Genomic DNA, 24,010 nt, shown 5'->3' with positions numbered 1-24,010 from the left:
TACACCAAAACGAAAACAAGGTGCCTTATGACACGTACCACCCTGGGCCCATTGCACATGAGACGGCTGAAAAGCTTCGAGCAGTATGAAGCCTCAAACCATAGCAGGGATGGGCTGTCAGGGGTGAAGGTGCACCCCGAAAACCAAAGTCACTCGTGGTGAGCAAGAAGGGGTTTGAAAAGGCGCTGTTGCAGGGTCCTTGGTTGGCAGCCTTTCACAAGGGGCTCTTCACTTGAGGGCAACAAACAGATGGGGGACTGGAGGAGTGGCCAAGGGGTGGCCAAGGGGTGTCCCCTGGGGTAGACAGGCTGGTGGGGGCCTGGGTCCCTGGGGAAGTGTTTCTTGAAGATAGCAGAGTGACTTTGACACTGGGGTCCTCTGTGGGGACAACAGAAATGTGTCCACAGCTGCACTGTGGCCAGCAGCTTCCTCTGCTGTGTTCCAGGTAGTCCCAGAAACCTGGGGAGGAGTGTGTGTGTGGGGGCGGTAGGAATCTGGTTGGAGGCAGTGACATGTTGGGGACTCCTCTTTGAGTTGGAATTGTAGGCAAACACATGGCTTTGTTTAGGTGAGAGGTTTTGTTTGGGGTCACAGGGTCTGATGTAAGTTATGGGAAGATAAAGCGACCCCAAGCCCACCAGAAGCCACATGTTGGATCTGCCACTGACCAACCCAAAGAACATCAGAACATTCTGCTGACCTATCCTCTCCCTGTGCTGCAGGATCACCTGCTTCCATGTCAAAGAAATTATGCCTGTTGGATCCTGCCAGGCCTCATGCTTTCTGCTTGAGGATTATTATTATTTGATTGATTGCCTCCTTTATTCACTCAACAAACATTTTATTAAGTCTCATGCTTAAGGAAGCAGAGGACAGAAAAGAGGTTTGCATTTGGCAGTTGCCCTCGAGGAGTTACAGTATTTGCTCCACATGTGTCCTGAAATATTTAGGCCCCAAATACAACCTTTTTTTATTTTTTTTAACCCAAGTGCTTTTAAAGACTTCTTTGAAATGTGGGACAATTATGCAAGCAGAGGACAAAAAAAAAAGTATCTAGAGCAAATATTTAACTTTGCCTTTGGTGTGTTGGAGTCACTGGCCCATGCAAATCTCTCAGGCATGTTCTATAAGATTGAGTTTTAAAAGTATGTATATTGCAATATATTAGAAATACATAAAAATAGAAATGTATTTATAGTCTGTATACTTTTCCTGGGGAGACACAAGGGTGGGTTTTGAAACATGGAAGGCTTCCTGTCCTGGAAGCATGTTCCACATCACAGCCTGGAGGGTTTGTGACCCCAAGGACTCCCCATCTGCCGCCCCACCCCCACCCCCAACTCACATTGCAAATCTTGGGCAGGAACTGCTTTCCCTTCCAGAACATTGGAAAACTCAGGACATAGAAACCTCCGTGGCTGGTGTAATTAGCAGTGAATTATTATGGGCTTGAGAAATCATTAGACAATTGCTCATGCATCAGGTTGGGAGGAGTAAATCCACCACCGAGTCGCAGCTGGGAGCTGGGGGCCAGGGCTCCGAGGACCCTCCCCGGGTTTTGGTAAACCTGGCCATTCCCCAGCCCTGGATAATAACAGGATTCCTGGGCGTCCCCGGAGGCTGCCCTTTGCCTCTCCTCCGAGCGGTTGGCTTTTACTCCCCTGCCCTCCCCCTGAACGGTTCCGTGGCGAGAGGGCAGCGGCCCCCGGAGGGCAGGCGCCCAGGTGGAGGGTGCTGGGAGGCAGAGGGCGGCGAGTCACCCGGGCACAAAGTTTTCCCGGCTCTGCAAACGCGCCGCTGTGCCGAGGGCCTCTGCGCTTCCGAGTCCTATTAGCAAAGCGCTCGGGGCGGGAGCCGGCTGCGTTCCGGGTAACCGCGCACAGCCAGCCCGGCCTTACAGAGCTAAAGGACCTGGCGGTGTCGGGGCTCGCTCGGGGGAAGGGGGCGGCGAGCGGCGCAGCCCGGGGCGGGGCGGGGCGGGGCGGGGCGGGCGGAGGCGGCCCCGGGGTTGCCACAACGGACCCCGCGCGCCGCGCCCGAGCGGCCGGGGCAGGTGCCGGGGGCGGGGGCCGCGGCGCGGGAGGGCGCGGGGGGGGGGCGGGGGGCCGCGCAGGCGGGTCCCGGCGGCGCGCGCCCTTCGGCGCCGACAGGACCCCTCCCCCACCGTCTCCGGCCCGGGCCGCCCGCGCGGGGCCGAGGGGAGGGACCGCCGAGCACCCCGCCGCGAGCCCCCGGCCCGGGCTGCAGCGCGGGGCGGGGCCGCGGCGCCCCCCACCCCCCACCCCGCCCCCCGACACCTGCGCGCGGCGGCTCCGGCGACTCGGGCGCTCCGGCCGGGCTGGGCGCGGCGCCGCTCGGGTCCCCGCGGCGGAGCCAGGTGCGCGCGGACTCGCCCCCTCCCCGGGGCTCTCCTTGGCCTGACTCCCGGGCGGCCGCCGAGCGAGGTAAGCGGCGGCGGGGGCGCAGGGCGCTGCGGGCGCGGGGCGCGGTGGCCGGGACCGCGGGAGGTGGCCCCGGGCGCCCGGTCCTGCCCGCCAGCCGTGCGGTGGGTGCGTCGGGCTGCCCCGAGCACCAAGTACCGGGTAGGCGCAGACCTGAGCCCGCGGGAGCTGCGGTGGGGGCGGGGGCGGGGGTGGGGGTGGGGAGGAGGGTTCCGCGCGTGCGGGGGGGCGCTTCTCGGTGAAGACTCCTCCGCCTGGCTTCCTTCGGGGTAGGGGCCGGTGTAAGGCGCTCTGGCAGAGGCCTGGGCGCGGCGCGCGGGAGCCCTCGCCTCCTCACCCCGGCCGCGTCCCGCGCCTCCCGCCGGGGCAGCTCCGACCTACCTCCGGGGTCTGCCCGGGGTCTGGCTACCCTCGGTCGCCACCCGCCGGCCTGGGGACTGGGGTCCGTAGGCTTGGCCGAGGAGCGGGCTCGGGGCCGCCAGGGGGCGCGCGGGGGGCGGGGACCCAAGCCGCGGGCGCAGGGTCCCCAGGGACCCCGCAGCGGTCACCCAGCCCGGAGCCGGCGCGCAGAGCCCCCGTGCAGGTGCGCGCGTCTGGAGCAGCGGGCTCCGGGAGGCTGCGGCCGGCGCAGGCCCGGGGCGCCGCGGGTCGGTCCCCCCAGTCCCGGGGTCGCGCAGCGCCGGCGCCTGGTGCCGGGCCTCTGCCCGCTGCGCGCCCCAGCCGGGATTGGGGGGGTGGACCCGGCCGGTGCAGGTGAGGGGCCCCCGGCGGCCCGCCGCCGCCGCCCGTGAATTATGCAGGAGGCTGGCACCGGCGCGCTCGAGTTGATCAAGTTTCCCTGGCAACTTTCGCCTGGGCATCCCTCCTCCCGGCGGCCGGGCAGCTCCGCCCGCGCAGCCCGCGGCCCAGGCGCCTCCGCAGGGCTGCCGGGGCGCGGGGCGCGCCTGGAGACACCGACCGCTCCCTCGCCACCGGAGTGGGGCCGCCGGATTGCGCAAGCAGGTGCGACCCCCGTGGAGGGCCTCGGCCGGGACCGGAGGGCGCGGGGGTCGGCGTGGCCCTCGCCGCCCGGGTTCGGAGGGTGCGCTCCGCAGCAGGTAGACCTCGCCGCCTGGGTTCGGAGGGCGCGGGGGCCGGGTGGACCTCAGCACCCGGGGCGGAAGGCGCGGCCCCTCTGGACCTCCTCGCGCGGGTCTCGGGGCTCCGCGGGGTGCGGGCGCGGGCTCGCAGGCGAGGTTTGGGTTTCTCTGGGGCTGGGGGCGCCCCAACGGGGCGAGATCGGTGCTCTTGGCCATGGAGTTCGTGGAGGAGCTTTTAAAGCGACCCTGGGCGGCTGGAAGGAAGGCGCTTGGGCCGCTTAGGTCGCGGTACTTGGGGGCCTGGCCGCCGGCAGCTGTGGGCACAGCCCCGGGAGTCCTCCGAGGCCTCCAGAAACGAAGTGGCTTCCATCTGGAAATTGGAGGTAGTAAATTGGATGGTTTCGTGACCTCTTTTTGTGCGGAACTCAAGTTCCAATTAATGAGGTCAGTCCTCTAATTAAATTAAGCTCCAAGAATCAGAGAGGTAATTTCGGAGGCCCTCCGTTGGGGCGGCGCTTTGATCTCTACCTGGGACTCGGCCCTCGACCCTGCTGCCCGGCCCGGGAGTGTGTGTGGCCCCTGGAGTCAGCCCCATGCCTGCGCCCTGATGCTACCTGAGAGTCAGTGACGACCTGCGGGCGTTGGGGGTTCCGGAGTGTCCAGAACAACCCCTTGGGGAGAGTGCGATCCTCGCCTCAGTTTTCACACCACTCCTGGAGATTTGCTCCTACTGGGGGGTTCCACGGTCATGCTAGGGGGAAAGGGGCTGTTGGGAAGCGGTAGGTGGAGTTTTCCCTGGGAAGCCCTGGTATCCTTAAGGAGGCCAGAGGGAGACCCCTGTCTCGATAGGAGTTAGGCTGCCTTCACAGTGGCTGGATGTAAGTCGGCCGGGCAGCAGCACTCTCAAGGAAGTGGGGGCCATCCTAGGGGCTTTGGGATTTCTGGTTTTCCAGAAAGGAGGAATTGAGTGGAAAGCTGGGGTCTCCTTTGGGTCGGTATTGAAGGAGCAACTGCTCAAGTATCAACAGGAGTGCTTCATGAATAAGGTCATTTTGCCTATCAAGGCAGCTCCCAGCAGGCATTGTTGACAGCGCTTGGCTGCTTTGAACAAATCCAGTCACTTAGGGGACTGCGGTAGGGGATCTTCTAAAGACTGTCCCCACAAGTGTAATTTGCTTGAGAAAGCCCTATTCGTATTCAGGAGCGTTTCCAAGGGGGCTTTCCTTCGTTTCTCGGGGCCAGTTCTTGGGCCTGTGAGCAGGGCCCCCCTCTGCTGGTGACTTGGGCAGGGGGGCCCCTGCAGGGTCCGGTCTAGAGGGAGCCCTGGCCTTCCGGGGTCAAGGGTCAGCTGTGAGGAATGCCTCCAGGAAGAGATAAAGCAGTTCTCAGATAGTATCACATTTTATTCCATCAGTGGTGGGGAGCGAGGTGGAAGAAAAAGCTTGAAACTAAGAAAAACACGCCAGGAGTTGACCAATGTACAGGAAAACACTAGTAGAGACGGATTTTTATAGGAAAGTAATTCTTTCTTCTACTGGCATCATTCGCAACTATGTCAGAGTCCTAATGTATAGAGTTCTGGCGTCCTTGTCACCTTGGGGTAGTAATGGGGGTTTTCCAAAATGGGACTCCATTTTGGGAGTTTAGTTGCCAGGAAGGTCAAGATCTGCCCCTCCCCCCCAAGGGAATCCTGGCAGTGAAGCTCCCATCCATGTCCTAGCCCCGAGACCCCTGAATGCCCACCTCTCAAGAGCTCCCCCTCCTGCAGTGCCCTGGGAGGCAGGGGTGTGGCCAGAAGAGCCCCGGGGGACCGTCTAGTTCCAGCCTCCCCTGGAGTCTCCCTTTGTCCCAAGCCGCAGGGAGGGGACATTTGGGATCCTCTTCCTCAAAGTGATCTCTGTGAACTACCTGGATTCTCTCTGCTTTGACCTAGGGAAGTTTTCGAAGAGGTGGGGAGGTAATCGCCTTGAACAAAAGCCAGTTTTTAAAAAAAATCTTTGGAGGCCCCAGCACCACCATCTATCTATCTATCTATCTATCTATCTATCTATCTATCTATCACACCCCACCCCTCACCCCCCACTCCTCCCACTTGTTGAAAGCCTGCAAACTGATTGGGTGAAAGACTTATAGCCTAGCGTCCCAAGCAGTGAGACCCTGGTGACCTGGCTCTTGCACCTGACCCTCCCACCCAGCGAGGGGCCTGCCTTCTCCAATGGTCTGAGGTGATCTAGGGTATATCAGATTTTCTCTGCGTGTTGCATCTGAGGGCCTGCCACCACTGAGCACCAGGCTGGGAGCTGGCCCCAGGGGCTGGCCCACCCTCACCCCGGGAGCTTCCGGGCTAGTGGGGGGAAGAGCAGGGGTGGGCCAGTTCCTGCATAGTGGCACATGGGTTGTGATAGAGTTGACCTTCGGGTGCTGTAGGGCAGATAGAGGGTCCTCAGCCCACTGTGGAGTAGGTGGGGAGCGGTGGATATAGAACCACCTGGAGGAGGTCTGGGATGTCTCATCATTTCTTTGCCTGCACTGCACTGGGACCTTGGCCGAAATGGTCTGTCTCCTTCTTGTCCCAAGATCAGGGAACCCCTGACAATGCCAGCAGCCACCACAGAGGATGGCCAGTATTCCCACTCGCTCAGTATTTCCCTCCTGGCAGGGCTTGCGTTGACACTCTTGTTCTGGATGACCTCATTTGGGCCTCAGAGAACTCCAGAGAGAGAGAGAGAGAGAGAGAGAGAGAGAGAGAGAAAGAAAGAGAGAGATTGATTCTTCTCATTTCACAGATTTGGAGCCTGAAGCTCAGAGGAGGGAAACCACTAGCCTGAGGTCACACAGCTAGGGAGTGGGGCAGCTGGGACTGCAAGCAGCCTGGGAGAGCTAGCCCAGCCCTCAGGCCCCTGCACCACACAACCACGCACAACCACACACAGGGCGAGGGAGCCGGTGACCCAGCAGGAAGATTTGTCTGGTTAGACCATTATTCTTGTAACTGCTTGTGAAAAGAGCTATAGCTGGAGAATGAAAACAAGAGTTTCTGATCAGACTTCTTGATGCCATAGGCCCTTTTTATTTTCTTTGGAAGCAGATTCCAGGAATGTTTAGAAGTGGCTAGGGAATGTGTCTCTGGGGGGATACTGAGGCAGGCTTTGGGGGATAAGTTTGTACCTGGCATGAGCCTTCCTAGCCCTCAAGGGGTTTCTAGTCTTCACAGGGTAGGGGGGAGGCCAGCTCAGTCCTGGGGCCAATCCCAGAGCCTGCCTGAAGCTCAGGGTCGGGACCCTGGTGTGCAGCTGAGGCCCGTGTCTCTTTCTGGGAGATTAAGCCCATAAAAGCCTGTGGGGCTGCTAGGAGTTTGCTGGCAGCTGCAGTGGAGAGCAGGGCTACTGGTGATTGGCTGCCAGATGTCGGTGCAGGGAGGGGGTGGGGCCTGCGCCCAGTGACTGGTCGGACAGTGTTGGGAAATTGTCCTTGTGGGGTTTGCCAAGGACTGACTCTCAGGGTGGTTTGGTGAGGGGTGTGCGCCTTGAATTAGGCCACGAGCTCCTGATGTTAAAGCTGCAGATCTCAAATGCTGGACGTCAGGGGTGGGGGGCTCCTGGCCGCCCCCCCCCGAAATTTCAGTTGGGGCCAGAGTGGCAGGACTGGAGCTCCCAGAGGGTCTTCACCCTCAGGAGTCCTGGGAGCACCCTTTGAGTGATGCTCAAGGTTTCGGCCGGCAGGTCGATGGTTGGCAGGTCCTGAGCTGGTAGCTGAGGACACTCACCAGGAGGCATCCATTAGGTGGATAATCATTGCAGACCTGCAGAGGGGGCACCTGGCTGGGCAAGTTTCTTCAAAGAAATGCTTTTGTCTCTCAGCTCCCTAAAAGCATTGCGTTTAAAAACCGTGTGACCTATTACATGTTTCCTGCACCATTTTGTGTGAAACCTTGAAATATGCCCCAAAACTGACCACATCTCGCCCTGGACGCCTTCCTGCCCACCTACCTCCAATTCTGGCCACACCCGTCGAATGAGCCTTCCCATGCATTTTTAAGTCAACATCTAAAATTATTCATCCTAGGCCTCAATATTTGCAGAGAATGGAGAACCTCGTCCAGGAGATAAATATTGGCATTTTAAAAGTGACTGTTGGCCAACTTGAACTGTGCTCCCTGCTGTATAAAGCACCAGTGACATGGCACCTCCTTTCCTTGGCAAACAGGTGGAGCAGCTGTGGGGCCTGTTCATCCTTCCTTTGCTTTCTTGAGGGTCTACTACCCCTCCCCCCGCAGAGCCTTATCCTAACTGAATAGACTTTCATGCTGGCAGGTCTCTTATTCATCGATCTAGCATATTTCTCTGCAAAGAAAACGCACATAAATTGACTTTAAAATTTTTTTCCTATGACCTCAAGTTGCTAAGTATCTAGAAAAAAAATCAGTGCGGATCCAGAGCACACAGTAAGCTCTAACACTCTAAGTGTTCCGCTGGAAACGTGCCTCTTGGCGGCGGGTGGGTGTTTTTGGTGTTTTAATTAAAGACTTGGTTCAACCACCTTCCTGTGTTTGGTATCAGGAGCCCTTGGGGAACCAAGGGTGCCCGGGGTGTGATCCTGGCATCCCAGGATCAAGTCCCACATCAGGCTCCCTGCATAGAGCCTACTTCTCCCTCTGCCTGTGTCTCTGCCTCTTTCTCTCTGTGTGTCTCTCATGAATAATAATCTTAAAAAAAAAAAAAAAAAGAACCAAAGCCCGAACCACAAATAATCAGCCATCCTGCGGGACAGTGCCTCCCACCTCCATCCCAGCTGTGGGGGGATGAGCAGGAGACAGCTGCTCAAGATATGTTCGGACACGATGACAAGTTCACAAGGGACTGAGGCCTTTCATATGGAAAAGGTAGGAGGGGCTGCTGGGGTGGGGATCCCCAGGCCTTTCTGCACCTAGCAGCTTCAGAAGGGTTTGCTTCCTTTCCGAGGCCCCTGGGCTGGGGGGAGAGAAATGGGCCAGATCCTGCCCCACACTCAGGGTTCCTGCAGAGGAGTCCCACCCTGGGGACGGTGTGGATACCGAGGTGACCACCTGAATGCTCCCCGGGAGCCAGGTCCTACTCCAGAGTCTCCCTTTGTTGCTGGGCTGAGAGATCTCGAAACAGTGCCTAGATTCCTGGGTGGGGTGGGGAGAGGCAGGGAGCCTGGACCAAGGAGCTGGCCAGGTGCTTTCTGGGGCGCTCCCAGAAGGGCAGGAGGTGCCTGCCGGGTGGGTCCGGAGGGCCTGGGCCCAGGGAGATGGTCACACATCCTGAGCAAAGCTGAGGGTCAGCCTGGGACAGTGAGGAACAGGCGCGCCCTGTGGGGGTAGAGGGGGCATGTCTGCTGTCTCAGTTGTACCTCTAAGAACACAGAGCACAGCTGCCACCACTGAGGGATTTTCCTGCCACCCCCTCACCCCCTAATCTGTCTCCTTCCTGATTTCCATGGTGTTCTGTGCTGCCACCATCTCATACAGGGGGCCTGGCCAACTGTAGGCATTTGACCCTACTTCGAGTGGGGCCCCAGGCAGACCAGTCCCCAGGGAAGGGCCCAGGTCTCAGGGTCCTGAGGGGCACCAGATGTGGAGTCAGCCTGGGGGGATTGTTTGTTGAAAAGAACATATTGACTGGAAGGCATCCCTGGTGCAGAAGCTACAGCCAGCCCCTGGTGGCTCCAGACTTTCCCTCCTCCTTGCACGTTCAGCTCCACGAAGCCACAAGCAGCCGGGCCTGTCTTTCTTGGCCTCACTCTGAGGTTTTCAGACTTGGGCCAACGGGCTGCTCTCAGGCCTGATCTTGGGGATGTCGGTCAGGCTCCCAGGGAGTGACCAGCAGGGGTTTCTGTGTGGAGTCTGGCAAGATTCCTGCTGGACGGATGCTCTTCTATTCTGTTCGATTTGCCTGTTTCTTTGGTTGCGGGGCATGGCCACCCACTCGGACTATGTTACATTGTGGGGACATTGGGGTCAGCCCTGGACCCTCTGTCTCTTTGTCGGTGGACCATCTCAGTGATTAGATCATGAAAATATTGGTGGTAGTGAGTGTGGGGCACTTGGTCCCTAAGTGCTGTCTAGATGAAGATGTCATCCTCACTGCAGCCCTGAGAAATGGGCACTCAGAATGTCACCCCTTCACTCCAGGGGAGGTACCCAAGGCAGAGGGCATTGAGCTAACTGCTGAAGGTCACATGGCTGAGCCAGAACGCTGCATGGGGCAGAATTGCTCCTGTCCGTGCCCTCCCCACCATGGGGAGTGCACAAATGGACCAGGGCACAGATCAAATTTTTGGTCTAAGGATGCCTTTACCCTCCTTACGGACCCCAGAGAGCTTTTCGTTCATGTGCATTGTATCCTGATATTTATCCTATTTAGACACTTAAAGAGAAAAGTAAAGATATTTAAATAGTAACGTCTTTAAAAATGACGATAATAAATCCATGCATGTTACAATCAATAACATTTCCCTGAAAAACGGCTATCTTCCAAAACAAGAAACTCTTTGGTAAGAAGCATGGCGTGACTTACATGTTTGCAAAGTCCCTTTAGTGTCTGGGTTAGCAGACGGCGACTGGATTCTCGTGTCTGCCTCTGCACTGAGCTGTTGCCACATCCCGTGTGTGCAGCTTCTGGAAAACCCCACAACACACTTGATGGGGGCGGGGTGTGAGTTAAAAAACAACTTATGCCTTAATATTTCCATGAGAATGATTTGACTTCACAGAGGCCTGAAAGGGCTTTGGGGAACTCCCAGAGCTCCCTGGATCACACATTGAGGACTCCTGGGGGAGGCCTGGGGCCAGCCACTTGGACAGGGTGTGGGTTTGAAGATTGGCTTTGCCTTGTAGTTGGGTGGACGTTGCTAGCAACACCTGTCTCTTTTCTTATCATTTAGGATGCACCTGTGAAGTTTAGTTGGGGGCTGCAGGGGACCATTGGGGGAGGGCCTCACCCTGAGGGACAGGCCTGCTGATGCAGAGTTTATGGTGGTGGGATTCAGGCTCAGGGGAGGCAGGCAGCTGGCTCTGTCCACTGCTGGGGTCTGATAGGGGCAGGGCCTTTTACTCTTAAACATGTAACTTGCAGAAGGTCACCAAAGGCTCAGCTGTAGGGGGTTGACAGCTGGGGACCCCCCAAAGGCAGTTCCTTTGCCAACACTGGCCAGGCCAGAGGCTGTCTTCAGATCCCCGGGAGATGTCCACATGTGCCAGGAACCAATGGAAAGAGCTGCCCGCAGGAGGCAGCATTTACCTAATGCAGGAGAGAACTTGTGGTGGCTTCTGAAAGCAGTGATGGAGTGGGTGTCCTTGGGTGGGCAGAGGGGTCCACAGACAGCCCCCCCCACGTGACTCCCAGGCTGCAGATGGGGAGCAGAGCCTGCCAGGCGTCCAGCCGTCTGCCATCCCAGCCTCCCATCCAAGAAGGCAAACTGGGGACCGTGCCCTGTGCTTAAGTGTGGTTTAAGTTCGGGTGTTGGATTTTGGTTTGTTCCCATTTAAACCCTACGATGCTTTGTTGTTGGACGGTCCTTGGCCAGGATGGCAGGCGCCTCATACCTTCTTTGCAAACTTCAGTAGCTCCTTTACACTGTAAGTAACAGGTAGACCTTTTCAGCTGAACTTGTCATGGTGTCCAAACATATCTTGAGCAGCTGTCTCCTGCTCATCCCCCCACAGCTGGGATGGAGGTGGGAGGCACTGTCCCGCAGGATGGCTGATTATTTGTGGTTCGGGCTTTGGTTCCTTTTTTTTTTTTTTTTTTTAAGATTATTATTCATGAGAGACACACAGAGAGAAAGAGGCAGAGACACAGGCAGAGGGAGAAGTAGGCTCTATGCAGGGAGCCTGATGTGGGACTTGATCCTGGGATGCCAGGATAATGCCCTGGGCCAAAGGCAGGCACTAACCCGCTGAGCCACCCAGGGATCCCCTTGGGCTTTGGTTCTTTTTTTTTTTAAATTTTTTTTTTAAATTTTGTTTTTTATTTTTTATTAGTGTTCAATTTGCCAACATATAGAATAACACCCAGTGCTCATCCCATCAAGTGCCAGGCTTTCGTTCTTGAGGAGCATGAATGCACATGACCCGCAGAGCAAGGGTCGATGCTTCAGTGGTCCCCCGCCCTGCCCAGCCCTGGGGAGAATGGAGGTTCCCTGGGCTTCAGCTGAGGGGGGACACCTCTGGGGGATAGGATTGTTGTTAACCCTCTAGTAGACCTCTTTGCTGCTGCCTCCGTGGAAAGGGGACCCAGGGCTGGTAGGAGGCAATGGAAGGTAGGAGAGTCCACATACGTGTGGACATGTGTCCCCACCTTGGTTCTCTCTCATGCACCTAGACCGAAATTCATGCTTTTGTGTGTTGGTTTGCATGCTTGTCACCCTCCTCCCTTCACTGGAAGAAAGTCCAAGAGGGCAGGCCTTTTGTCTGTCCTGTGTGTCGGTGCGTTCAGGGCCTAGAGCAATGCCTGGCATGCACTGCTGATGGATGCCACTGTTGACGGGTGCCACCATGCCACCATAAACTGTCCTCCACTTGTTTTAAAAAAAAGGAAAGTATTGGGGAGGTTGGGTGGCCCAGTTAGTTAAGAATCTGACTCTTGATTTTGGCTCAGGGTCATGAGATTGAGTTGGGTTCCATGCTTAACAGTGTCTGCTTGAGATTCTCTCCCTCTGCGTGCTCTCTCTCTCTCTCAGATATAAACATAAATAAAATCTTAAAAATATTTTTATTTTATTTTATTTTTTTATTGCAGTTCAATTTGCCCACATATAACACCCAGTGCTCATCCTGCCAAGTGTCCCCCTCAGTGCCCATCACCCAGTCACCCCAACCCCCTGCCCACCTCCCCTTCCACTACCCCTTGTTCATTTCCCAGAGTTAAGAGTCTCTCATGTTTTGTCACCCTCACTGATATTTCGCCCATTTTCTCTCCTTTCCCCTTAATTCCCTTTCACTAATTTTTATATTCCCCAAATGAATGAGACCATATAATGTTTGTCCTCCGATTGACTCCCACTCAGCATAATACCCTCCAGTTCCATCCACATTGAAGCAAATGGTGGGTATTTGTCAGTTCTAATGGCTGAGGAATATTCCATTGTATACATAGACCACAGCTTCTTTATCCATTCATCTTTCGATGGAAGAAAAATATTTTTATGAAGATATAATTTATATGTCCAGCAAATCACCCATCTAAAGTATACCATTTGATGGTCATTAATGTATTTACAGAGTTGTGCAACCATGATCATCACTCTTACTTTTAGAACATTTCATCATCTACTTCTCACTCCACATCTCAAACCTATTTGTCTTTGTTTCCCATTTCCGGCATACATTCCCTGGCCCTGGCAACCACTCATCTCCTTTCTGCCTCCGGATTTTCCTATTCTGAACATTTCATAGGTATGAAATCCTGCAATGTGTGGTCCTTTGTGACCGCTTCATTCATTTACCATACTGCTTTCCAGGGTCATCTGTGACCTGTGTTCTAGCACATATCAGCACTTCATTTTTCATGACCGAATAATATTCTGTTATATGGATACATCCCATTTTATTCATCCCTTTGGCACTTGATGGACGTAATTGGTGGTTTCCACTTTTTGGCTTTTTCAAATCAGCATATGAATTTTCATGTAGGCATATGTCTTCATCACTCTTGGGTCTTTACCCAGAAGTGGGAGTGCTGGGTCATGTGGTAACCAGATGTTTCACCTTCTGAAGACCTGCCAGACTATTCCCATAGTGGGTGGACCACTCTACATTCCAGGTTCCACTTTGCACACCTCCTCATCAGTCCATCTGTCTTCTTGATTGTAGTAATCCTGGAGGGAGAGTATGAGGTGGCATCTTCCTGTTTTTTAAATTTGCATTTCTTGCATGATGAATGATCTGAGCAGCTTCTCGTGTGCTTGTTGGCCATTTGTATACCTGAAATGTCTTCAGGTATTTTGCTTATTTTTAATTTTTTTTTTGGAGGGAGGGGAGTCCTTTTATTATTAACTTATAATTTAGGTATAAATTTTTATCAAATATATAATTTTTTTTTCAAATATATAATTTGATGATAATTTGTCTCAGTCTCTGGGTTGTCTTTTTCATTTTGATGGTAGTGTTCTTTTTTTTTTTTTTAAATATTTATTTATTTATTCATTCAGAGAGAGCGAAGAGAGAGGCAGAGACACAGGCAGAGGGAGAAGCAGGCTCCATGCAGGAAGCCTGATGTGGTACTCGATCCCGGGTCTCCAGGATCACACCCCGGGCTGCAGGCGGCATTAAACCACTGCGCCACCGGGGCTGCCATGATGGTAGTGTTCTTGAAAGTATGAACATTTTACATTTTGATGGAGACCATCTGTTTTTTATTTTGTTAGTTGTGCTTTTAGTGTCACATCTGAGAAGGATTTGCCTAATCTGAGGTCCTGATGATGTATGCCTATGTTTTCTTCTAAGAGTTCTATACTATTAACTCTTATATTTAGGTATATGATCCTTTTTTTAAATATGATCCATTTTGAATTAAGTTTTGTATATGGTGTGAGGGAGGGGTCCAACTTCATTCTTTTGCCTATGGATGTCCAGTTGCCGCAGCACCATTTGCTGAAAAGATGGTACTTTCCAATTGAATTGGCTGGGCATTCTGGTTGAAAATCAGTTGGCCATAAAAACATAGCATCACTTCTGGACTTTTAGGTCTCTTGATTTGATCTGATGTCCATTCTTATGCCAGTGCCACATTGTGTTGCTTATTGTTGCTTTGTAGTAAGATTTAAAATCTGGAAGAGTGAGTCTTCCAACCTAGTTTTTTCTATTCTCAACATTTTCTCAATGGCTTTGGCTATCCTGGGTCCCTTTAATTTTTATATGTATTTTAGGATCAGCTTATCAACTTCTGCAAAGAAGCCAGCTGGTATTTGATAGGGATTGTGTTGAGTCTAGGGATCCCTGGGTGGCGCAGTGGTTTGGCGCCTGCCTTTGGCCCAGGGCGCGATCCTGGAGACCCGGGATCGAATCCCACGTCAGGCTCCCGGTGCATGGAGCCTGCTTCTCCCTCTGCCTGCTTCTGTCTCTGCCTCTCTCTCTCTCTCTCTCTCTATCTCTCTCTCTCTGTGACTATCATAAAAAAAAAAAAAAGAAGTGTTGAGTCTATAGCTCAATACTTTTGGTAAGTATTGCCATTTTAATAATACAGAGTCTTCTGACCCATGAGCATAAGATGCTTTTCCATTTATTAGGTCTTTTATTTCTTTCAGAGATGTTTTCTAGTTTTCAGGTCATAAATTTTCCCCCCTTTTTTGGTTAGATGTATGCCTCAAGCTTTAATCCTTTTTAGTAGTATTGTAAATGAAATTTTGTTCTTAATTTCATTTTCAATAGTTCATAATTTGTGTGTAAAGATGCAATTCACTTTTTGTGTATCGATCATATACTCTATAATCTTGCTAATCATGTTTGTTAGTGCTAACGATTTTTTTAGTGGATTCTTCAGGATTTTCTACATACAAGATTATGTCATTTACAAGTAGTGAAAATTTTATTTCTTCTTCTCCAACCTGGATGCCTTTATTTTATTGTCTTGCTTAGTTGTCCTGCCTGGAACCTCCAGCACAATGTTGAGTAGAAGTGTCAAGAAAGGATGTCAGTGTCTTGCTGCTGATTTGACGAGGAAGTGTCTATCAACGTTACTTGTGATGTCAGCTGTGGGTATCTTGTAGATGCCAATTATCAAGTTGGGGAAGGTACTTGTGTTGTTAGTTTGTTGAGTGTTTTTATCATCAAGTGGTGCTAGATTTTGCCAAGTGCTTTTTCTACGTCTGTTGAGATGATCAGCTCTCTTTTGCCCTGTTAATACGGTACATTGCATTAATTGATTTTTGGATGTTATACCAACTTTGCATTCTTAGGATCAATCCAACTTAGTCATGGTTTATAATCTTTTTCATATGCTGCTCGATTCAGTTTGCTATTATTTTGTTAAGCTTTTGCATGTATATGCATAAGATATATTGGTCTGCAGTGTTCTTGTGAGGCTGTCATGGTAATACTGGGTTCATAAAATGAGTTGGAAAGTGTTCTCTTCTACTTTTTGGGAACATTTGTGATGAACTGGTACTTAATTCTTCCTTAAAGTTTTGGTAGAATTCACCAGTAAAGCCATCTGGGCCTGTTGCTTTTTTTTTTTTGTGTGTGTGTGTGTGTGGTTTTAACTCAGTCTCTACTTGTTATAGGTATGTGTCTTCCTGAGTCACTTCTGTGTCTCCCTGAAATCTGACCATTTCTGTGTGTGGTGGTTCATAATGCTGCCTTATCCTCTTTTTTTTTTTTTCTGTAAGGTTGGTAGAAATGTCCTCCCTTTCGTTTCTGAGTTTGGTAAATTGAGTGGTTTTTTCTTTTTTCTTGTTTTTTAAAGATTTTATTTATTTATTCATGAGAGACACACAGAGAGAGGCAGAGGGAGAAGCAGGCTCCCTGCAGGGAGCCCAATGCCGGACTCCATTCCCGGATCCCAAGCCAAAAGCCGAAGCTCAACTGCTGAGCCACCCAGGTGTCCCTGCTTTTATTTCCTGATCAGTCTAGCTAAAAGTTTGCCAGTTTTATCCATCTTTTCAAAGAACCTGATTGTGGTTTCATTGAATTTTGTCTTCTCTTTTACATTCATTTCATCCCAATTTTTTATTCCTTCCTCCCTCTGCTCACTTTAGTTTGTTGTTCATTTTCAAGTTTGTGAAGATAAGTTATTAATTTGAGGTCTTTGTTCTTTTGATTATAGACATTTATAGCTGAAAATCTTCTAAGGCCTGTTTTCACTCTATCATAAATTTTGCTGTTTTGTTTTCTTTTTTACTCACTTCAAATATTTTGTGATTTCTTTCTTCTTTTTCCCCCTTCTCAGTATTTTCCAGTTGCCCTGTGATATATTCTCTGACCCATGGGTCATTCAGACATGTATTGTTCAATTTCCATATGTTTGTGAATTTCTAAATTTTTTTTCTCCTCTTACTGACTTGTAATTTCATTCTGTTGTGGTTGAAGAACATTCTTTGTATGATTTCAGTCCTTTTTACATTTATGGAGGCTTCTTTATGGCTTAGCCTGTGGTCTGTCCTCAAGAATGTTCCACGTGCACTTGAGAAGAATGTGCGTTCTGCCCTGGGGTGGAGTGTCCTGCAGGTGTCTGGTTGTTCTGGACTCTCCAGATCCAACAGTAAACCAGAGACACAAATATTCCTGCCCTGGAGGGCCAGCACTCAAGCCAGGGGAAATGAACACTGAGGAAGGGAGATACTACAGGAGCCTCTGTGACGCCTGGGAGATAAGGAGCACTTGCTTAGGGGGGCTGGAGGGAGAGGCGGCTGCAGTTTTTCAGAGGGTAGTCAGGGTGGGCCTCATTGAGAAGGTGGCACTTGAGCAAAGACTTGAGGGAGGTCAGGGAGGCGGTACCTGATAAGAGAAGAATTTCATGAAAATTGATGTGAAAACACTATTTTGTGCTTAACACTTTGTAAGTTGTGATAAAATATGCATAACATAAAATGTATCAGCTTAACCATTTTTTAAGTGTGCAGTTCAGTGGCTTTAAGCACATTTATGTGATTATGCAACACCCCCACTGTGTGTCTCCAGAACTTTCCATTTTCCCAGACTGAAACTGTCCCATTAAACACTAACTCCCCTTCCCCCAGCTCCAGTGCCCCTTTGCTCCGTCTGTAAGTTTGGCTCCTCTAGGGACCTCATGTGCGTGGACTCCCACAGTATTTATGCTTGTGAGTCTAGCTTACTTCACTCAGCACGATGTCCTCCAGGTCCATCCATGGTGCAGCGGGTGTCAGACTGTCCTTTTTTTTTAAGGCTGGGTAATCCTCCATTGTGTGGACGGACTACGTCTTGTTTATCTGTTTCTCTGTGGACAGACATGCGAGTGCTCCCACCTTTTGGCTGTCATGAATAGTGCTGCCATGAACACCAGTGTCAAGGTCCTGTTCCAGTCCCTGCCTTCAAAATGTGCATTTGAAAGCAGTGACCACGCCAAGGCCCATCTGGTCTTGGCTCACCCCATGGAAAGAGGCCCACCTTTCTTCTCAGGCCTGGGGACAAAGCAGGGGTGACCCCCGTATGTTGGAGAAATTATGGAGTAGGATTCCCCTCCTGCCAATGTTCCCATGCTCTAAGGAGGAAAGGTGCTGCTTCCTGGGAACCTGGTGTCTCACCATTTTGGGTTCAGCCCAGGTCTGGGGTGGGACCGAGGATGGTGCTGTGTCAGAGGCAGAAGGGGGACAGAATCTCTCCTGCAAAATGTGGCTCATTAACTCAGCGGGTGCTTTCTGATGGATTGCCTCATGACCTGAAACCCGGGCTGGTTGAGCAACCTGCTGTTTACCCATCTGAGGAGCCGCCAACGTTGAGGCGTGTTTGCTGGGCCAGCAGGACCTGGGGCAGCCTGTGTGTGTGTGTGGGGGGCAGGCGAGTGGGGCACCGCCTGCTTCCTGGAAGCTCTGTCTTGGCGGCCCGTGATTAATAGCTACTTAGAAAAAAGTCCCATCTCGTGTAGCTCGAGTTCGTCCGTCTCCATCACAGCGTAGTGCTTCCCGGAGTGGCTAACCCACGTTCTGTTCTCCTGGTGGCTCGGAGGCTGTTTTCTGTTTCTCTTTTAGCCTCTCCTACAGGGAACGTCCTCCACCAGGGCAGCTCCTCCCAGGGTCTGTCCTTATAGGACAAGGGGCAGCATCTGCAGTCTGGGGGGCACGGGTCCCGCTTTCACGGATATGCCCCCAATTGCTGTCTGTCCAAGGGGGCTGTGCCAGGCTGCGGTCCCACCCTCGTGGTGCAAGAGCCGCCCTCCTCCTCACAGAGCTTGGTGCCCTCTGATCCGTGCAGACCTGTTGGGCAGGAACCGGCTTTCCCTTCGTTTGCCTTCCCTTGGATGCAGCAAATACCTCCCAGTTCATGGGTCACCCAGCTTTCCGGAATTCCATTTTCTTTACATTGGGTCCTTTGCTTTTTGCTGATTTGTAGGTGCTCTTTGTATTTTCTGGATATACCCTCCATCGGGTTTGGCTTGTGCTTTCGCTTGGCTTGGGTTGCAGAGAGGCTCTACGCTCAGGTGTGGTCAGAGGCCTTCTCTTCCCATGTGCGTTCTCTCTTCTGGATCATTCTCAGCTCCTGTGATCTCTTCTCAGATTGTCATGTTTTGCTTGTTGTGATCCCCCCATCTTTCTCATTCCCTGTAGTGATCTGCCCCAGCTGCCGATTGCATTGTTCTCCCTCTTGTCATGGGTGTCGCTCCCAAGCTTGTTTGGGGACTGGTTTCGGGCTCACCCTTCTCTCCCAGTGGATTCTTGATCCCAGCTTGAAGTCCACACTGTGCGTTCACGAGTGCTTTATTTATTTTATTTTTTCTTTTTTAAGATTTTATTTATTTATTGATGAGAGAGAGAGAGAGAGGGGGGCAGAGGGAGAAGCAGGCTCCCTGTGGGGAGCCTGACACAGGACTCGATCCCAGGATCCTGGGATCACGCCTTGAGCCAAAAGCAGATGCTCAACCACTGAGCCACCCAGGTGCCCTCACCGGTGCTTTAAAAGCAACTTAGATCCTTGGCTGTATTCTCTGCTCTAGAGCTCAGCCACGTTGCAGATTACAGTTTGTGGTCAAGAAAAGCTGGTCCAGCCGTGTGGATTGGTCGGCTGCGCTTGGCACAAGGTCTCAGCCAGTGGGTGGCCGAGCAGATCTGCTGACTCCTTGCGCCCTGGACTTAGTGCTTAGTCCGTGCTGGCCGGTGCTGAGGTGCTGAGCGTTGCCTGGTCTTCAGTGTCTGGGACACACATGTGTCCCTGATGCGGGGACCTGGGATAGCGCTGGGCAGTCCTGTCCCTACCTGTGTTGCTCAGTATGGCAGCTGCCAGCCTCACGTGGCCACTGAGCCCTTGAAACGTGGCCAGTGCCACATGTTGAAATAATAATATCGTGCACCTATTAGGTTAAACAGAATATATCATGAATATTGATTTCAACGGTTTCTTTTTCTTTGATTTTAGAAATGTACCCACACTGTAAAATGACATTTGGAGCTCGAGTTACATTGCTGTCAGGTGGCAGGGGTGGTTTGTAGCATTCCTTAATGGGGGTGAGATCCGCGTCCTTGTTTCTTGTCCCCTGCCCCTCCAGTCCCCCCGCTTCTACTGTGACCCCCTCCACCTCCCCCTGTCTGTTCTCAGACAGAGCCCCCTTTCCTGCAGCTGAGTTTCCCGTGATTTAGCTGCCAAGAGTCTTCACTGGAGGCGAGGAGGGAGGCGTGAGAACCTCCATCCCTGTACCCTCTACCCCAGGGCAGGCTCAGCATCCCTCCCAGCCCTTAGAGGGCAGGGGGTCGGGAGCGTGGGTGCTCAGAGGCTCAGGAGGCTTGGGTCCGGCCCTTTCTGGAAATGCTGGGCCTCAGGAAGGCAAAGAGCCCTGGCTGGCATCTCTGTGGGTCTCATACTGGACCCCAGACTCCTGGGACCGAGGCTTACCCCAGCCCTGGGCTCAGACTCTCATTCTAGACCAAGCCGAGGGAGACAGTTTCGGTGGTGTTTAATCTCCTAAAGAATTAGGTTTTTGGGGCTCCTGGGTGGCTTAGTTGGTGAAGGGTCTGCCTTGGGCTCAGGTCATGATCTTAAGGTCCTGGGATTGAGCCCCACATCGGGCTCCCTGCTCGGCGGGGAGTCTGCTTCTCCCTCTCCCTCTGCCCACTGCACACACTTGTGCGCTCTTTCTCTCAAATAAATAAAATCTTAAAAAAAAAAATAATTAGGTTCTTACTGAAGTCCAGGAATAGTAGTCTGGTTATTTAACACTCATTGCTGGTCCTAGATGCTCAGACAGCTCTCTTCCCTGTGTTGGGGTGTCCTTGCTGTCCTGAGGCTGTCGGGGTGTGCGGTAGCCGGGAAGCCGCGGGACTCCCTGTGCCCGGCTGTGTGGTCAGTGGCCCGGGGTGGGCTTAGCGCTTTCCCGGGAGAAAGGAAATGCCTCCGAGCTAACAGGCCATCTGGCCAGATCACGTGATGGTCCACATTTTGAGGCAAAAACGATTTCTTTACAGGGCTGACTTACTTAATAACATCATAATAAATAAAGTTTTGTTAAGTATTTTCTTTCTTTATAAATTTTTATTTATTTATTCATGAGAGACACACAGAGAGAAACACAGACACAGGCAGAGGGAGAAGCAGGCTCCATGCAGGGAGCCCGATGGGGGACCCTATCCTGGTCTCCAGGATCAGGCCCTGGGCTGAAGGCGGCGCTAAACCACTGAGCCACCAGGGCTGCCCCTTGTTAAGTATTTTCTATTAACAGGACTGTCACATAGAATAAACTGTGTCTTTGTAGCTTAACCATTTTATTTTTGGCTGTGCATCACATACCCAGGACGTACTTACTATGTGAGTGGACATTTGTACCTCTTGACCCTCTTCACCCACCTGGCCTACCACCCACCTCCTGCTCCTGGCAACCACCCGAGTGCTGTCTGTATCTATGAGTTAAGTTTGGTTTTATATTTAGATTCCACATGTGAGTGAGATCCTACAGTATTTGCCTTTCTCTGTCCGACTCATTTCACTTGGCACCCCTTCCTCCAGGGCACCTCCGTCCTCCCTGGGGACCCGGGCAACCTTGGGGCCCCCGGAGCCCCATCACCTGTGTGCACAGGGAATGGTGACAGGTGGCAGTCTGTCACAGGGAGGGTCCTGGGGGGTTGTTCTCAGAGGGGCAGGTGCCCCTCCCACATCCATCCCCCTGGAGCACTGGACAGTGGGCTGGGGGGTGGTGGAGTGTGCGCTTTGGTGTGGGCCTTCACCCTCACATGGGTTTTCTGGACACAGATGTGCTTTTCTTCGCTCTAGATTTTATTTATTCATTTTAAAAAAGATTTTTTTAAATTTATTCATAAGAGACACAGAGAGGCAGAGACACAGGCAGAGGGAGAAGCAGGCTCCCTGCAGGGAGCTGATGTGGGACTCGATTCCAGGACCCCAGGATCACGACCTGAGCCAAAGGCAGACACTGAGCCCTGAGCCACCCAGGTGCCCCTCTTCACCCTCACTTTAACCGGCCATCTTTTGCTGAGGCGGAAGAAGGGGAGGGCCTTGGAGGAGAGGGAATGTTCACTAAGTAATTCACCTGGGAGTCCTTTCCAGGAAGCCTGCCGTGGGGTGCAGTGGGGCCTCTGCTGTTGGACCAAACAGGGTGAAATCTGCTTTGCTCCATGCTGCCTGCATATCACCGGTGACCTTGGTGTTTAACCACTGTGCCCCCTGTTTCCTGATCTGGGGGCTAGAGAAAGTAACACTCACCTCATAAGTAACGATTAAGTGGAGGGCTGTATTAGTTAACTGAGCCCTGTAAATCATGGGGTAAAACTATTTCAGGGCCTGATGGTAAATATTTGACACTTGCATGCCATTCAGTCTCTACAAACTTGCTGCCCTAGTGAAAGAGCAGTCAAAGGCAGTATGTAATGAATGGGCACCACTGTGCTCCAATAAAACTTTATGTATAAAAACAAGCTGTGGGCCAGATTTGCCCCACAGGCAGTCATTTGCTGACCCCAGATGATTTTATCTCATGAACCTGCAGGTGGATCATTTGAGGAGGGCTCAGCTGGACCGTTCTTGGGACCTGCTGAGTCCCCCTGTGCTGTGGTCAGGCCTCACTCCCTGTCGGGGGGCCGACTGGCTGTTGTTCTATTTCATCACCGGGCAGCCTAGCCTGGCTCCGTCTCCTCTTGGCCGCTGGGTTCCCAAGGGCAGCAGGAGAGGGCAAGCTCCTGTGTCCTGCATCACATTTCTGTTGTCCTTTGCTCTTGCTGATTTGGCTCAAGTGAGCAGGATGGCCAAGTCCAGAGTCCTTGGGAGAGGACTTTGCCAGATGGAAGGGCCAGGGAGGAGGAGCTGATTCGCCCAGAGGGAACCCCCGAGCGGGTTTGTGGAAGCCGGTCTGTGTTGTGCCTCCCAGCTGCTCCTCATTCTTGCCCTCGGGTCATAGCAGGCTCATGCACGCACCACAGAGCTGCCAGGTTGGGTTTCGTGCTTTGACTGTTCACGGTGCCGGCATGATTAATATTTTAGCTTTGCTCCTGAATAATTTTACACAGGAACTATTAGAGTCAGCTGATGTGCCCTGCACTGTTGTCTGGTGACCGAGCTGAAGGCCCAGGAGATTTAGGAGCATTTTGTGGACGTAGGGGAGCCTAGCCGTGCATGCGTGACACTCGGCCCACGGTGGGGCCCTGGCTCTACTCCTGGCTGTGACACTGGGCCTCAGTTTCCTTATCAGAGGAGCAGGCCATCAGATAAAGTCACATTTCTGCCAGCTGGGCTTCAGCCACTTGTCGACCATAGAGAGGTGGTGTCCATCTACATGAGGGAGGTGTTTGCCCGGCTACACCCCGGCTACACTCTGGCCACTCCCTGCAGGGTGTGAAGTCCCCTTCGGGAGGCTACCTGTGACAGATGCTGAAGATGAGAACTTTTCTTCTCTGTTCTCATCCCTGAAAGGTTGGCCTTCTGCCCTGGTTCCAGTGCTCACCTCTGCTCCCCACTTTACCCTCTACTCCCGGACTCCAAGGAAGTGGATTCTGAACCTGTTTGGAATCAGAGGCTCTTTTTTTTTTTTTTTTTTTTAAAGATTTTTATTTATTTATTCATGAGAAACAGAGAGAGGCAGAGAGACAGGCAGAGGGGGAAGCAGGCTCCCTGCAGGGAGACCAATGCGGGACTCGAACCCAGGATCATGCCCTGAGCCAAAGGCAGATGCCCAGCCACTGAACCACCCAGGTATCCCTAGAGGTTCTTTTTAATGATGGAGGTGGAAGTCACATAATAACCCATTCACAGGGGGCAGCTCATTGGCAGTTCATACGTTGACAGGGTGTGCAACCACCAGCCCCGTGTTGCCGGGAGCCTTGTGCCCGTCAGCTGTCACACACCGTGTCCCCTGGCAGCCAGCAGTCTGCTTTCTGTCTCTGGAGGTGCCTTTTCTGGACAGTCACGTAAGCAGGTTATGTGACATGAGATTGGCTGCTCTGGTGGCAGCAGGTTGGCGTGGTTCATCCACGGCCACGTGGGTCAGGCCCCCTTCCTTCTTACAGTCGAGTCGTAGCCCGCAACTTGTTATCCGTTCATCTGTTGACGGACCTTTGGTTGTTTCTACCTTGTGGCTGCCGTGAGCCTACAGGGACAGGCTTTGGTTTGAACACCTGCTTTCACCTGGGGACTGTCAGATTCCCCACTCTGGAAGGAGCTGCCATGTGGGGCTATTCCAGATGCTACTTTAGACAACAGGAGGGTGTTGGCATCTCCCCATTTTGCAGGGGCCCTGTGCTCCTGTGCCATTCCAGAAATCGTTACCTTTCTGTGCCTTGCAGAAGAGGTCCTCAGGGCTGGGCCAGGCTGGGTCTGTTCAGGTGCATGGCTGGTGTCGGCTCCCTGGGGCCTGGGCT

General features: G+C 52.6%; 1 protein-coding gene across 7 annotated transcripts in view; it reads left to right on the top strand.

Annotated features, from left to right (window-relative positions):
* The first annotated feature begins 1,991 nt into the window (after positions 1-1,991).
* The window catches only part of SHANK2 (SH3 and multiple ankyrin repeat domains 2), a 510,304-nt gene continuing 488,285 nt past the window's right edge, over positions 1,992-24,010 (top strand). For 4 of the 7 annotated variants that reach the window (XM_072758681.1, XM_072758678.1, XM_072758674.1 and 1 more), the window contains exon 1: positions 1,992-2,444. The gene's annotated coding sequence lies outside the window, so the exon portion shown is untranslated. Of the gene's footprint in view, positions 2,445-3,319; positions 3,539-24,010 lie in introns of those variants that run through there. The other 3 variants (XM_072758677.1, XM_072758676.1, XM_072758675.1) reach the window with 3 other exon arrangements.

This window comes from Vulpes vulpes, chromosome 5 (genome assembly GCF_048418805.1).
Source record: "Vulpes vulpes isolate BD-2025 chromosome 5, VulVul3, whole genome shotgun sequence".
Classification (NCBI taxonomy): Eukaryota; Metazoa; Chordata; class Mammalia; order Carnivora; family Canidae; genus Vulpes; species Vulpes vulpes.
This window is presented reverse-complemented; position numbering and strand designations above follow the sequence as displayed.